This window comes from Amblyraja radiata, chromosome 24, assembly GCF_010909765.2.
Source record: "Amblyraja radiata isolate CabotCenter1 chromosome 24, sAmbRad1.1.pri, whole genome shotgun sequence".
Taxonomy (NCBI): Eukaryota; Metazoa; Chordata; class Chondrichthyes; order Rajiformes; family Rajidae; genus Amblyraja; species Amblyraja radiata.
In genome coordinates this window covers 27,459,407-27,474,781 of record NC_045979.1, presented here as the reverse complement: position 1 = coordinate 27,474,781, position 15,375 = coordinate 27,459,407, and the positions used below count along the sequence as shown (strand labels likewise).

General features: G+C 38.4%; 1 protein-coding gene across 2 annotated transcripts in view; it reads left to right on the top strand.

Moving 5' to 3' along the window:
- The window catches only part of LOC116986933 (bile acid receptor-like), a 69,467-nt gene that overhangs the window by 19,279 nt on the left and 34,813 nt on the right, over positions 1 to 15,375 (top strand). Inside the window, exon 1 of one of the 2 annotated variants that reach the window (XM_033042750.1) lies at positions 538 to 847. The exons of the other annotated variant lie outside the window; for it this stretch is intronic. The gene's annotated coding sequence lies outside the window, so the exon portion shown is untranslated. Of the gene's footprint in view, positions 1 to 537; positions 848 to 15,375 lie in introns of those variants that run through there. 2 annotated transcript variants of the gene reach the window in all.

Sequence of the window (15,375 nt, the reverse complement as noted above, 5' to 3'; positions counted from 1 at the left end):
AAGTGGGTGGAAGGGCCTGTTTCCATTCTATACAGATCAATTACTCTATATTGGGAATTTCACATACATTACAGAAGCTGTTACAGGGCATTTTCATCACTTGAAGCTGCAATAAAAATACCACGGTGCAAATCAGGCTAAGCATATGTCATAAGACAGAGGGAAAGATAGATCAGCCATGATTGAATGGAGGAGTATACCTGATGGGCCGAATGGCCTAATTCTGCTCCTATAACTTTACGAACTTATGAAAAAACTACAGCAGCAATGTTATCAGCAACATTGAGCTTTGACAGTAAACTTTGCATGTGGTTACCCACAACGTCCTCAATTATTCAAATAATTATTTCTCATTTACTCAATCTGACCAAGCTAACCATACTGGGATTTGTTCAGATGTTTGGTCTGGATTTCCTGTTTGGGGTTGTCACCGGATGATGAATAGAAAGATGTTTTCTTCTTTTCCACGGCTTGTCTTTGGCTAAACCTGAAGGTAAAAAGAAAATCAAAGATTCTAAAATGGGGTAGCAGAAGATAAACATAACTTCGAGATCTCTGTGACCTGGTTGCGGACAGTAACGATGAGCCAGGTTTGTTTGATTTATTCACACAAGGGCTGCCCTTTCTCTGACCCAGGAGGGAGCTGTGTGGGAAGCTAGTTAGTGCGATAGGCCTCTAGTGCTGTTCTGCAGAATGTCTGGAGCCAGAGTGTTTGCAAAGAGCCTCTGATAAATAGGCAAAAAAGGCCCTGCTCTCTCCAGCTGGACTTCAGTGATGCTCAGAGATCATTGTATCCTCATGTAACAACTCAAACAGGCAGGAACATCCTAAGCTCCACTAGATTCTGGTAAGCAGACTTTTAAGAATATCAGTTTAATTTTGTTTCAGTGTTTCAACAAACTTCAGTGACTCTTTAAAATACAGCTTATATTAGGAGGAATATGACAACAGAAAAATGAGCAGATGTGCTCAAATACTGAAATTGAAAGTATATTTTAGTTGGAGAAAATGTGCAAAACAATTAGCATTAGCAGAATTAATATTGGTTATATTTTATTCCATTCACTAGTCAAGTCAAGTCAAGTCAAGTTTATTTGTCACATACACATACGAGATGATTACATGAGATTACATGAGATAACAATAACCTCATCTGTAATATTCATTTTAGATGATACTACAAAGATTGTTTGACTAGTTTTATACTTTTTAAAGGTTGGTCATACACCCATTAGTTTGCAAACTTCTCAACATTATGACTTAACTGCGATCGAAAAAGGTTATACAAATGGCCGTGTAGTAAATTAGGATGTCATGAAATACTAAATGTTGTATAAATGCAAGTTCTTTCTTTAACTATCACTAACATTAACATGTGCAGTTAGAATATAGTCATAGCCAAGAAACAAAAATAGTGTTGGATATGTGATAATATAAAGCTATCGTCTTTGAAGGCCAGTTATTTGGCTTAAAATGAGTGATAATAGTAGATATCGTCTGGCATTAACCTAGAACAGAAAAATATTGTTATTAACTTATTATTCAACTATATAATACTCACTTACATGTAATTGTACATTTAATTTCTGTAGAAATTAAATCTTTTTTTTAGATTGTTTAAATTCTTGCAGCTTAAAATAGCGGCATGTGTTGATGCTTCAAGGGAAATTGAAGTTCTTAAGAACTAAGTACAAATCTTAAAGTAGTATTCAGCTGTGAAGCTTTTTTGAACTCCATGGTAATTTAGGAAATCACTGTTGTATATGGTAGACCAAATATGCGAAAGGAATAGTTGACGATATACCTGCCAGCCACGGAGAACATGTCACTGTTCATTTAGAAATAAAATGAGAATCAGGAATTTATTTGTTGCCCTAAATAGACAATATCTCATAGCTGATATCCTACGTATGTGAAATACGGTTATGTCTTCATTCGTATGTGCAAGAATACTTGTAAACCCAATGATTTTTGAAGTACCCCCAATAACAAAAAACTTTTTTTTAATGCACATGCTCATGTGGATAAGACAAAATGACAAAAAACTGAACATATAGACTCATAGTTAAACAGAAAGCAAAGGCACAGTAAACTATTCTGTTCAATTCATTAATGCAGTTGCTTTCGATTATTGCAAATGCTTTGAGTAAGAGCCAAAGTCTACGGTATCGGTTTCTATGAAGATTGAAATCGGTAGAACAGAAGATGAAACAAATGATGAAGTGGTGATAAGGCAATACCAAATACCTTATACCAATTAGACCAACGTAAAATGTAAAGACTGAGGAAGACAAGATTTTTCTGAACTTTTGGCCTTGGGAGACATTGTGTTTTGCCATGATTTGAAAACTATGAGTATGGTGTTCCTAATATATACAAGAATAATCAATCCAATTATGTGAAGAATATTTAAAATTTGGATTAAATTGATTCTATCGTCTGAAGAATTTTAATGGAATTTTGGCTGTGCAAGGTAAAGGCTTTCAACGCTAGTTATTTATCATATCTCACAGTTGCATCTGAGTTTAACCATTCAAATTATGATTTTCTTTAATGTATATTCCCTAATTAGGTAGAATTCCACAATTCTACATTAGAGAACTGCATATATACAAATTATTGTTATTATCACAAAGTGGGATTGTGGAAAATGTGATCCATTTTAAGACGACCATGGACATCTGTGGAGAGACTGGAGCTTAAATAAAACAAAGACATCGTAGATGTACAGCAAATAGTTCAGCATCTTCAAAAGAATGATGTTAACATTTTGGATGGAGAACTTTAACCGAAATTTTGCTTTTCAATTCTGCACAAATATATTTAGCATTTCCTAGTTACTTGCAAACTTACTTTTTCTTACAATATTTTGAGCATTATTTACTGTATTTAATAAAATTTAAGGTCAATTTCAATAATATCCCTGCACATCCCTGAAATGGGATGACCATGTGATAGACCCTCCCAAAATAGTTGTAAATTGTGAATCAAAGGGGTGAAATCGTTGTCTCTGTAGTCTTTAGTAACCAGCACTAAATGCACGCAAGAGTATTGGCCACTAGTTACATGCACCACTGTGCACTGTGCTTCATTGACTTTAATGGATCGGATTGAATGGTGATGAATACAACCAGTGACAACTTTAATGTTGGCAAAAAATGAAATCTTCCTCTAGAACGTTCACATCACAGATTCAGGTGATCGATTCTTTCGGGGCACAAATGTCACCCAACCCACTTTGCTGCAAGAACCTTGAATATCAGTTTGTATATGAAAACCCAAGGCTTTAAGGAATGTTCTCAGTCTCTTCTTTCATTGGGACATAATCCTTCTTGAATTGATTATCATTTACCATTTTTACTCTAAGATATTTTAATGTGCAGAGACTACATTTATCTCCAATTAATCTTTATCTCCATTTGTGTTCAGTAAATTCTGGTTTGTTCACTCCCTTCTCTACTAGTTTCCTGCTTTATGCAAATCACCAAAGTTCTTGGATTTTTCACCACAATTAAGTTAGAGTATTTCAATTTGTAACTCTCATTAATTCTCCCAGAGACCTGGAAAACAGGTTAGAACTAACCTAGACGAATAATCAGAAGAACTGAATAGGTTTCAAATGAGACATCTTATTGCAAAGTAGAAATTAAATGTCTTCATTGGAAAAGTGGATTCTGTCATTGCGGCAATGTATGAATAGACATTAACAATGTTGGATAAAAGCCTCAGTGCTAAGAACGGTACAGTACGAAGTTGAAAATAGGCATTTAAAAGGTTGATTTGCAGGTTGAGTGGGTAGTAAAGGAAGGCAAATGCAATGATAGCATTCATTTAGAGAGGTCTAGAATATAAAAACAAGGATGTAATGCTGAGGCTTGTCAGGCCACATTGGGAATATTGTGAGCAGTTTTGGACCTCATGTCTGAGGAAGAAAGTGCTGGCGTTGGAAAGGTTCCAGAGGAGGTTGATCTTGGATTATTATGGGTTAATGTATGAGGAGCGTCTGAAGGTTTTGGGCCCATAATCACTGGAGTTTAGAAAGATGAGAGGGGATCTCATTGAAATCTACTCAATAATGAAAAGCCTAGATAGAGTGGATGTGGAGAGTCTAGAACCAGAGGGCACAGCCTCGGAATAAAAGGACGTACCTTTAGAATGGAGATGAGGAGACATTTATTTAGCCAGAGAGTAGTGAATCTGTGAATTCATTGCCAAAGACAGCAGAGCAGGTATTTTTAGGTATTTTTAAAGTGGAGATTGATAGGTTTTTGGTTAGTAAGGGCTTCAAAGGATACGGGGGGAAGGCAGAAGAATGGGATTCAGAAGGAAAAATTAATCAGCATTGATTACATAGCAGAGCAGACTTGATGGGCCGAATGGCCAAACTTTGCTCCTTTGTCTTACAGCTCATGTTTTCACCAACCTTCTTTAAAACACTGGTTCTGATTCGTTGGCACTATATAGAACATAGAAAAATGCAGTACAGGAACAGACCCTTCGGCCCACAATATCTGTGCTGAACATGATGCTCAGATAAACTAATCTCGTCTGCCTGCATATGATCCATATGCTTCCATTCTCTGCATATCCATGTGCCTATCTAATATCCTCTTATTGACATATACATTGAAGTTAGTCAATTAACCCAACATTGCTAATGGAGAATATGAGCCAAGACAAAACTAAATCACATGCAGAAGAGCAAGAACTATCAAATAATAATCAGTCCAGATTTTTTGCAGGCAAAACATGTTTTACAGGAGAAATTATTGCTTATCTTGCTGAAATAATGGATTTGAAATTATGTAAATTAATTTTCAACAAGCATTTGACTAAGCACACGATTGACCTGTTTGTGAAATTTAAGCCCATGAAGAGAATGAGGCCAAAATTAGTTAATAATAGAAAGCAGAAAGATTCACAAATGTCTGTTTATCAAACTGGTGAGAAATCGTTCTTGATACCCGGACCATTGTTCCTCTTAATGTATATTATTGATTTGGGCTGGTATAATTTCCAATGATATATGTCTTAAAAGTCATCAGTACAGCAAATGTTGAGAAGGAAAAGGTAGTGACAGACTGATAGAATATTAATCGTAATAGTAATTCTAGATAACCTTCATCTAGTCATTGTACTACGATTTTAGTGTCATCCGCAGATTTACTAACCATGCGATCTACATTCACATTCAAATCGTTAATATAAATAACAGGCATCAGTGAACCCAAACACGATATCTGCAGCACACCACTCGTTATAAGCCACCAGTCTGAAAACCACCTTCTGTCTCCTACCTTCAAGCCAATTTTGTATCCAATTGGGGGTACACAAAAATGCTGGAGAAACTCAGCGGGTGCAGCAGCATCTATGGAGCGAAGGAGATAGGTAACGTTTTGGGCCGAAACCCTTCTTCAGACTGATTTGTATCCAATTGGTTTGCTCACACTGGATCTCATCCGATCTAACTTTCAGACCCGAGGGTCTCGACCCAAAAGGTCACCCATTCCTTCTCTCCAGAGATGCTGCCTGTCCCACCGAGTTATTCCAGCATTTTTTGTCTATCTTCTGTGTAAACCAGCATCAGCAATACCTTTCTACCATGTTGTACCTTGATCTTGCTCAAATCCATTTAGACCATGTCTACCACACCTCTTTCATCAGTCAACTTGGACACTCTTCAAAAATCTCAATTTAATTTGTGAGATACAATTTCCCACGCGCAAAGAAATGCTCATTATCCATAAACACTTCTTGCCTTTCCAAATGCATGCACATCCTGTCTGTCAGAATTCCTTCCAATAACCTACCCGTCAATTATTTTAAGCTTAATTTCCTTGGAGCCATTTTTAAATAGAGGCACAAACTAGCCATCCTCCAGTCTTCCCTGCCTCATTCATGGCTATTGATGATACAAATATCTCTTCCGTGCCCTCCACGTTCTTCCTCCACTTGCTTTCCACATTGTCCTAGGATGCACTTGATTAGGTCCCACGGATTTATCTACCTTTATGCATTTTTAAACTTCTAGCACCTCACCTTAGCTATTATTATACCCAAATACCCTAGAATCCATATTTTTCTGCACGATAAATATTCATTTAACATCTGACTGATTTGCTATGGCTCCATACACAGATGACCTCATTGATCTTCAAGGGGGGCTGCTCTCTCCCCAGTTACCCCTTTGCCCTCAACGTACTTGTAGAATGTCCCCTTTTTGCCTTGCTGATTTCCTTCAAGGGTGCACCTACATCCTAATATTCCTCATAGAGTTTACTTGATCCCAGGTGCTGTGGCTCCTTGATATCTCTTATCATCCAGTGCTCCCTGATATCCAGCCTTGCCCTTCACTCTAACAGGAACCTGCTGGGCCTGAACTCCCCCTATCTCATATTTAAAAGCCTCCCACCTACATTCTTCTTACTTGTAAACGACCTCCCCCAATGAGCATTTGAAAGTTCCTGTCAAGTACCATCAAAATTTAGGACATCAATGTCTGGACCAGTCCTATCCTGTTCCATAACTATTTAAAAACTAATAGAATTATCTATCACAAATCTCCCATCAACAATTCAGTCACCTGCCCTGTCTTATTAGAGCCATACAGCACGAAAACTGGCTCTTCAAACTAACACGTTCTTACCGACCAAGATGCCCCATCTAAGCCAGTCCCATTTGCCTGCATTTGGCATATCTCCCTCTAAACCTTTCCAATCCATGAACCTGTCCAGGTATCCTTGAAATGTTGTTTAAGCCTCAACTATTTTCTCTGGCAGTTTGTTCCATATAGGCACCACCCTGTGAGTGAAAAAGTTGCTCCTCAGGTTCCTACTAAAAAAATTACCTCTCACCTGTTGCCCTATTGTTCAAGTGGAGGTCGAATTTTGTCACTTCTCCAAATAGGCCATCTACATATTGATTGAGAACATTTTCTTGAACATACTGACCAAATTCAACCTCATACAAGCCCTTAGACCCAGTTAATATTTATAAAGTCAAAAATTCCCACTAATTATTAATCTACATATTTTCTCCTCTAGTTTCTGCTGACTATCGGGGTGCCCATGTTACAATCCCATCAATGAAAACAACAATTTTTATTTCTCAGTTCCATCCATATAGCCTCACTGGATAATCAGAGAAGGTCATCAGGAATTGGATAGAGGTGTTTAAAATCATACAAGTTATAATAGAGTACATAAAGAGAAGCTTCATCCTAGGTGGCAGCCAATAGTGGACAATGAGTGCTTTCCTTGTCAGTACAGTTCAGATCCCAAAACCAACTATAAAATAAATGCTCAAAGGAACTAGCACAAGAAGGGTTTCGGCCCGAAAAGTTGCCTATTTCCTTCGCTCCATAGATGCTGCTGCGCCCGCTGAGTTTCTCCAGCATTTTTGTGTACCTTCGATTTTCCAGCATTTGCAGTTCCTTCTTAAACAAGAGAAATATCAGTTGTGCTCAGTGAATAAGCTGTAGGATATGTATTCTGTCACATTAGGACTGCTTGTCTAAATGTGTAACAAAGTATTTAAACTCTACTATTGATATTTGGTGGCTGCTTTTCATGGCATATAGACCATTGATGGAATTATATCATATTTTAACAGCAAATATATAACCAAAAACAAACATCCATTATCCATCTGCCTAAAATTAAAATAAGGAATGAGAGAAAGGGAAAATTTAAATTTAATATATATTTTATGATAGCAGAACATCCCTTTAAAGATATTGTATATTTTTTATGAAGTGTAGGCTTTGCACCAATGCAGAAAAAATGGCATTTTGTTTTCAGAGTCCTAAAATAACAAAGTGATAATGTCCAATTAATTGGCTTTTTAATTGCATTAATTGGGTGCTAATTGTTGGGCAGAACGTCATCAGGAATGCTAAAATTCTCCTCTGAAATAGACCCACGGTACATTCTACATCCACTGGAGAAGCTATTCAAACCTCAATTTATAACCTGTAAGTATGCATCTATGACAGTACAGTGCTATCTCCCTGCCTCAACATCTTGAGTAGACTTCTTTGGTTTCTATGTGGGATTAATAGAAGGAAGAAAGTGAGCATAAGAATAAATACTTGTATAAATTGGGAGGAACTTGTGCCCAGAAATTCACCCATGATCAGTAGCTCTAAGCCCAATTAAATGAATTTGGAAGCAAAGTTATTATATAGCACATATAACATTCTCAGCTAGGAATATCTTCATAGGCAAATTGTCCACTTTAGATTGATTGAGGCAAAGAAGACTGCACACAAAATATGTTCTGGGCCTACGTTGGAGAAACAAGTCAATGCTAACTTTGCTACTGTTGGCCTCAGTGCTGAAAAGTGCTTCTCTATTTGGGGATTAGTTAGCACATTGAAATTAGTGCTAATCCTACCCTGATTGTAGGACCCAAACTTTCATCTCTTAAAAGGTAAATGATGAGGGGTGATGTTTGAGAGGTGGGGAGTGCTTTATGATTGGAAATGGTAGAGGTTTTTTGCAGTTTGTCTAACATTGCAGGTGATACCTGGCCTTTTCACCAAATGCGTAACTTGCCTCTAGTTGATTAAGATAATGCATTTCCATCACTCAATTACCAACAAACTTTATCATGTAGTATACTTTCCTAATGTAACTCCCTTCGAGTCCTCACACATTTATTATTACTCCAAGTCTTGCATCCTCTTTTCTCAGCTACCATCCAACCATGGCAGGCACAGAAAACTTCGAAGACTTTCAAACGATTTATCTGACTTTAATTAGTGGGCTCTGGATAAAGATTTAAAAAAAAAAATGTTCTGCATCAGATGTCTAATAACTAAAATTATACAGCTTTACAAGACCAATGGCTCATTCAAATTGTTACCTTCGTGAGTACTTATTACAATGCTCGTGTAATAGTCACGGCATATCAAAGGTATTAGCATTTTGAAATGCTATGAAATGTGGTTTAGATGAAATGGTGCGGTTATTTAATGTAAATGAAATATTCAAGAGAGAGTTAGATTTAGCTCTTAGGGCTGAGGGAATCACCGGATATGGGGGAAAAGCCGGAACAGGGTGCTGATTTTGGATGATCAACCATGATCATATTGAATGGTGGTGCAGGCTCGACGGTTCGAATATCCTACTCCTGCACCTATTTCCTATGTAATATTTGCTTATTCTGATCACTATTACCATTATAATGTTTTAGCTTGTTTTACTTTATGCGTTTTATGTTAAATCAGTACTTTTGGGTTTTTTGCATAGAGCTTTCATCACAATGAATAGTGCCTCACATTCATCAAAAGTACAAACAAACTGAAAAGATGGCGATTCTCTCCAACAGCTGCCTTCTGTCCTAAACAAGTTTATGCAGTCTTATGCATAACCCCAGTGGATGAGATGGGTCCCCAGAACAACATTACTCTTTAATTTGGCGCAGTTCCTACAATATTCTTGCACATAGAGGCAGTGAGAATGGATGGTGTGGGAAATGGAGAAGTGACACTCTCCCATCTTTGATGATGTATGTATGTGTTACTGCTCTAGGTGACAGATTGAGTGAATGCTTGGAGATCTTCAGAGGCATTGTGAACCTTGGTATTCAAGGAGAAACGCAACATTGAAGAGAGGTATCAGTTATTATTCTTAATTCTCTGGAAGTAGCAAGATTTTCTGACAGACCAGTTCTGAAACTGAAAATGCATTCAACTTGATGAAAGAGAGAATAAAATTATGGTTCCTTTTGTAGTGTGTACGTACATTCCAATAGGTCAGTACATAAAATAGTTCAACAGTTCCCCGAAAGGAAAGTTAAATTTGTTTTTTTCCAAACGGACTTTGACTGCTTCCGATTTTCTCGAATTGATAAGCAGTGTCTGATCTTTGCAGTGAGATAATGATGGGTCACTTTGGTTTAAAACAAACATTTACTGTGGCAGATAAGAGCTAAATCTCTGCAAGCTGCACCTTGACACACCACATTCTGTTTGCAAAACTAGAAATCCTGTGACTTTTAACCAACCCCTTTCTTCTAAAACATACTGAGATGGAAATAAAATACCTTGATAGTTCATTGATCCTTCCTTAAATATGTCCATTGTGCACTTTAAGCACCCCATAGATTTTTTTAAACATAAAACCTCCTGTTGCTCACCCCCCCCCCCCCCCCCCCCCCCACCCCACCTCCATCCCCTTTATTCGCAAACAGAATTGTTCAAAATCCACAAGGATGCAGATTCGGCAAAATAAAATGCTGAATAGGAGATAACTATATTCAAACAACAGAGGTTCCATTACTACTAATCCATATGTGTCCTGGTATTTACATTTATAGAAAACAAACTGCTGGAGGAATTCACCAGGTTAGGCAGCATCTGTGGAGGGAAATTGACAGATGACTTTGCAGATCGGGACCCTACAGATACAAGCAGAAGAAATTAAGGACAGCAGATGCTGGTTTAGACCAAAGGCAGACACAAAGTGCTGTCTCAGGCAGCATCTCTGGAGAAAACCCTACAGTTACAATTTCTGTTCATTTTAATAAGAGGGGACAATTGAGGGAACAACCCTAAAGTAATCCAATTGATACTCTCAACTCATGGGTGGTTTTATAGTGATGATCTGATCATTAAAATAAAAGTTAATTAGTTTAATTCAACTGAACAGGAAGTTAGCAAGGGTTCTGATCTGAAAAGTCACCTATTCTTTTTCTCTAGAGTTGCTGCCTGACCCACTGAGTTACTCTAGCACTTTGTGTCTATCTTAGGAATTTAGCAAAACGTATTTACTTTCCACTGAGGAAAGAAGAAACCATTTAATAACATCATTTACTTGTTTGTTGGTTCCTTTCTTGGGTCAGGCCAGGATGGCTCTTGGCACATATATATCCTATTGAGAAGCTTTGAACAAAATTCTCGAGGTGGAAAGGAGCCCAGTGATGGAACAATATACGAGCACTATGTAAGATTTGTTCTGCACATCGGTATTATTGATAAAGGTAGGATAAGGAATTAGGTCTTGCAGAGTGAATTTAGGGAATTAGGCAAAGGTTAAAAAGCAGGACCTCAAGGGTAGTAATCTCCAGATTATTCCTGGTGCCACGTGCTAGTGAGGGTAGAAATAGGAAAAGACGACAGATGAATGCATGGCTGAGGAGTTGGTGCAGGAGGCAGGGATTCAGATATTTAGGCCATTGGGATCTCTTCTGGGGCAGAGATGACGTACAAGAGGTTGCATCAGAATTGGAGGGAAAACAATATCCTGGTGGGCAGGTTTTGAAAGTGCCTCTCGGAAGGGTTTAAACTGAGATTGGCATGGGGAAGGGATACAATACAGTGATGATGCAGGTGGGAGGATGGATGCCGGTATAGATGTCACTAACAGCAGGTTCAGTTTACAGGATAGACATGAGCACGGTAGGGAGCGAGGAATGACGGTTGGATTCAAATATATTTATTTCAACACAAGAGGTCTGACAAGTAAGGTGGATTAACTCAGGGCGTGGATAGGAACGTGTGACTGGGATGTTAGAGCCATCACGGAAATCTGGTTAAGGGAGAATAAGGCCCCTCAGAAACCAAAGTGGTCACCAATGTATGGAGCCACAGAAGATGGGCAAGGTTCTCGATTAATATTTATCCTCTGTTTTACCGCGGTGGAAGATGTGGGAACTTGTTAATGGTGTCAGTGGTAATGTCTTAAGGACAGTTTGTATTGCATTCGCGGAGGTGCTGGATGTCATAAGATGTATGAACATAGATAAATCTTGTGGGCCTGGTCAGATATGTACAATAACACTGTGGGAAGCCAGAGAAGAAATGGCAGAAGTCCTGGTTGACGTTTCTTGATCAGGAATAGCTGCTCCCCCCTCCATTATCAGGCTTCAGAACGGAAATTCCATAAGGTAGGATACTGTTCGAATTACCTCGACCCCGTTCAGGCCAATGTCTAATTAATTGGTGCGTTACAATGTGCTGGAATGCTGAGAACTATATTCTGCATGGTGATTCTTTCCCTTTGCTCTATATATTGTACTTGAATTTGAACTGATTGTATCTATGTATGGTAACTTTGATCTGTTTGGATAGCATGCAAAACAAAGCTTTTCACTGCATCTCGGTCGGTACATGTGACAATAATTAACCTGAACCTAATCATCGTTACACATGGCTGAGGTGCTGTAAGACTAGAGGCTGGCTAATGTTTGACTTCTCCCTAAGAAGAGCTGCAAAGAAAAACCTGTGTTCTATAGACAAGTAGGAAAGTTACTGGTAAAGTGGGGAAGAGGGGCGGGATAATGGGAGAAATGGGCAACATTGGGGGTGACATGTAAGAGAGGTGGTTTAAAAAATGGGGCTTGATACTTAAAATTAGAGAATTCAATGTTGATACCATGAGGTTGGGAGCCATCGAAGCAGAATATGAGGTGCTGTTCCTCCAGTTTGTGCGTGGCCTCACTCTGGCAGCTTTCGCCTTCCACTACAATCAACCTGAAGAACGCTCCCAACCCGAAAGGCAACCTCTCCATATTCACCAGAGATGCTGCTTGACCGCTGAGTTACTCCAGCACTTCGTGCTTTTTTTTTGTAAAGCAGCACCTGCAGTTCCTTGTTTCTACAAAAAATTAAGAATTTACTATACATCCCAAATTCTAAATCACAAAAGTTTTTTTCTATAAAGTGACAGATGTTTATATCCAAGTCACATGTTTATTTGTCACATGCACTGGATAAGCCCGGAACAATGACGTTCTTACTTGCAGCAGCTTTACACACAAAGTTGCTCAACAACAATAAGTATAAAATAAATTATCAGTTACTCTCTGTCAACTAGTACATGGACTTCTTGTATGATTCTGAATTGCCTGAGTTGACCACAGATCTGGTCTTTAGTAGATAACGGATCTCCTTGGTTGATTCAAGGCTTCTGGTTAGGAAACACTCAGATGACCTTGGCAGGAACACACTCTTCCATATACCTCCTTATGAAATCGTTAACAACCATGGTGTATTTGTTCAGGTCCATTGCCAAGTCTTTGAACATTGTCCAGTCTACTGTGCCAAGCGATTGTGAAGTCACTCCTCTGAAGAAGGGTTTCGGCCCCAAACGTTGCCCATTTCCTTCGCTCCATAGATGCTGCTGCACCCGCTGAGTTTCTCCAGCATTTTTGTGTACCCTCTGCTTTAATGTTTATTTTTGCAGATATAAAGTTACACAACTGATGCATCAGAGATGGAAATCTATTTTTTAAATGGTACTTTGAATAGAAAAATATATATTTAATATATCCTATGAAGAAAATGTCACTTATATTTATGTGAAGAAAGATGTTTTTAACAGGAGATACAAAGAGACGCAGATGTTGGAGTCTTGCGTAGAACTTTGTACAAGATGTTGGTGAGGCCACATTTTGAGTAATGTGTTCTGGTCTGGTCCCCTTGCTTTGGGAAAGATAGCGTTAAGCTGGAAAGAGTGCAGAGTTTCAACTAGTCTGACTACTAGTATGATATGGTAAATGAGAGTTGTCATATAGTGGTTGGTAGACAAAAGTGCTGGAGAAACTCAGCGGGTGCGGCAGCGAAGGAAATAGGCAATGTTTCGGGCCAAAACACTTTTCCTTCGCTCCATAGATGCTGCCGCACCCGCTGAGTTTCTCCAACACTTTTGTCTACCTTCGATTTTCCAGCATCTGCAGTTGCTACTTGAACATATAGTGGTTGGTCAAGGAAACTCAGCTGATTGCTTTTTAACCCTACAATGAAATTTGTGAAATGGCCTTGTTGGATTAGTATGCCAAGCTTTTAATGAATGCAATCTGCAATTGTTGTTTTTTTGACTAGGATTGTCCTTCGCGTAACTCCACTCTCTCAATATAGGATTAATTTTTAATGCACTTAGATGTGGTTAAAAAAATAATTAAATATCAATCCATTGCAACAGAAATAAGTCCACTTCCACAGGAGAGCGAGAATGGATAATAAATGTGGAAGTGGAAGTGTCAGAGTAATCCTTAGTATAAGTAAAGTAATTTATACATTTTTAAAACTAATTGAATGAGAAAAAGACTTGCATATATGAGGTATTTTTAAAGTTACTTTTAGGAAGCTCCAAAACACTCTACGGCCAATCAAGTACATTGGTGATGAAGGGACCATGATCTTATGTCACACTGCGAGCCCTTTACAAACTAAAATGTGATAATGACCAGTTATAAGGGGACTGGACGTCACAAAAATATCGTCATGGAACCTTTTGTGCCCACTTCAGAAAGCCGACAGGTCTTCGGTTTAACCTTATTTGACAAAGGTAATCCTTAAATATGATACTCTCCCTCAATATGATATTGGAACTTTAGAGAAGGTTTTATACCTTAATTTAGATTTTATACTCAGGCCACTGGTGTGGGGCTTGAATCGGCAAACTTTTAACACAGAAAAGAAGTATTACACTGAGCCATGACGTCTGAGTCTGCAGATATATGATAGATCTACATAGGCTGAATACACCATCATCGACATTCATGTTTTGAAGTAAGATAACATGCAATGTAAGGTAAATCTAGGATAGGCCCTGGGCCCAACAGCTGTGAGATTCCCTCCTTTAACATCTTCATTCTATTTTTATCCATGTTATGCCACATAAACTATCTCGTGTCCTCAGATTGAGTAAGGGAATGCAAACTGTGTCAACATAAACATTAACAAGAACAAAAAACAGAGTTGTTGGTGTGCTTCTTTGCCAATAAAAATAACACAAAATGCAGTTAATAATCGAGTAAGTAACTGATCCAGCAATCTCACAGTAAAGGAAAATAATAATGTGTCTGAAAGTCACTGTAAAAACTTTATTATGCACTGTATTGGAAATTGTTCCCCTTGAAACAATAATGGAATTTGATCCAAAGCATGATAAAAAATTAAAGAGTAAAACAACATGAGCAAACATGAAAGGTCAGACGTTCTGACGAATGCTAATTTAGCTAAAGGTGGTGTACACAGCAGTGAAAGGCAACAGTTCATCCAAAAATATAATTGCCTTCAATGTCTGCTGCTGAACAGTGCACTTTACACAATAGCTAGTGAATGCACAGTGAATGGCAGGACTCTAGGGAGTGTTGTGGAGTGAAGGGATTTAGGAGTGCAGGTACATAGTTTCTTAAAAGGGGTGTCACGGGTAGATAAGGTGGTCAAGGAGGCCGTCATCAGTCAGGGTATTGATATAGACATTGGCGAGGCCATATTTGGAGTATTGTGTTCAGTTTCGGTCACCCTGCTATAAAAACAATATTGTTAAGCTGGAACGAGTGCAGAGAAGATTTGTGAGGATGTTGCCAGGACTTGAGGGCCTGACCTATAGGAAGATGTTGGGCAAGCTAGGACTTTCTTTCTTG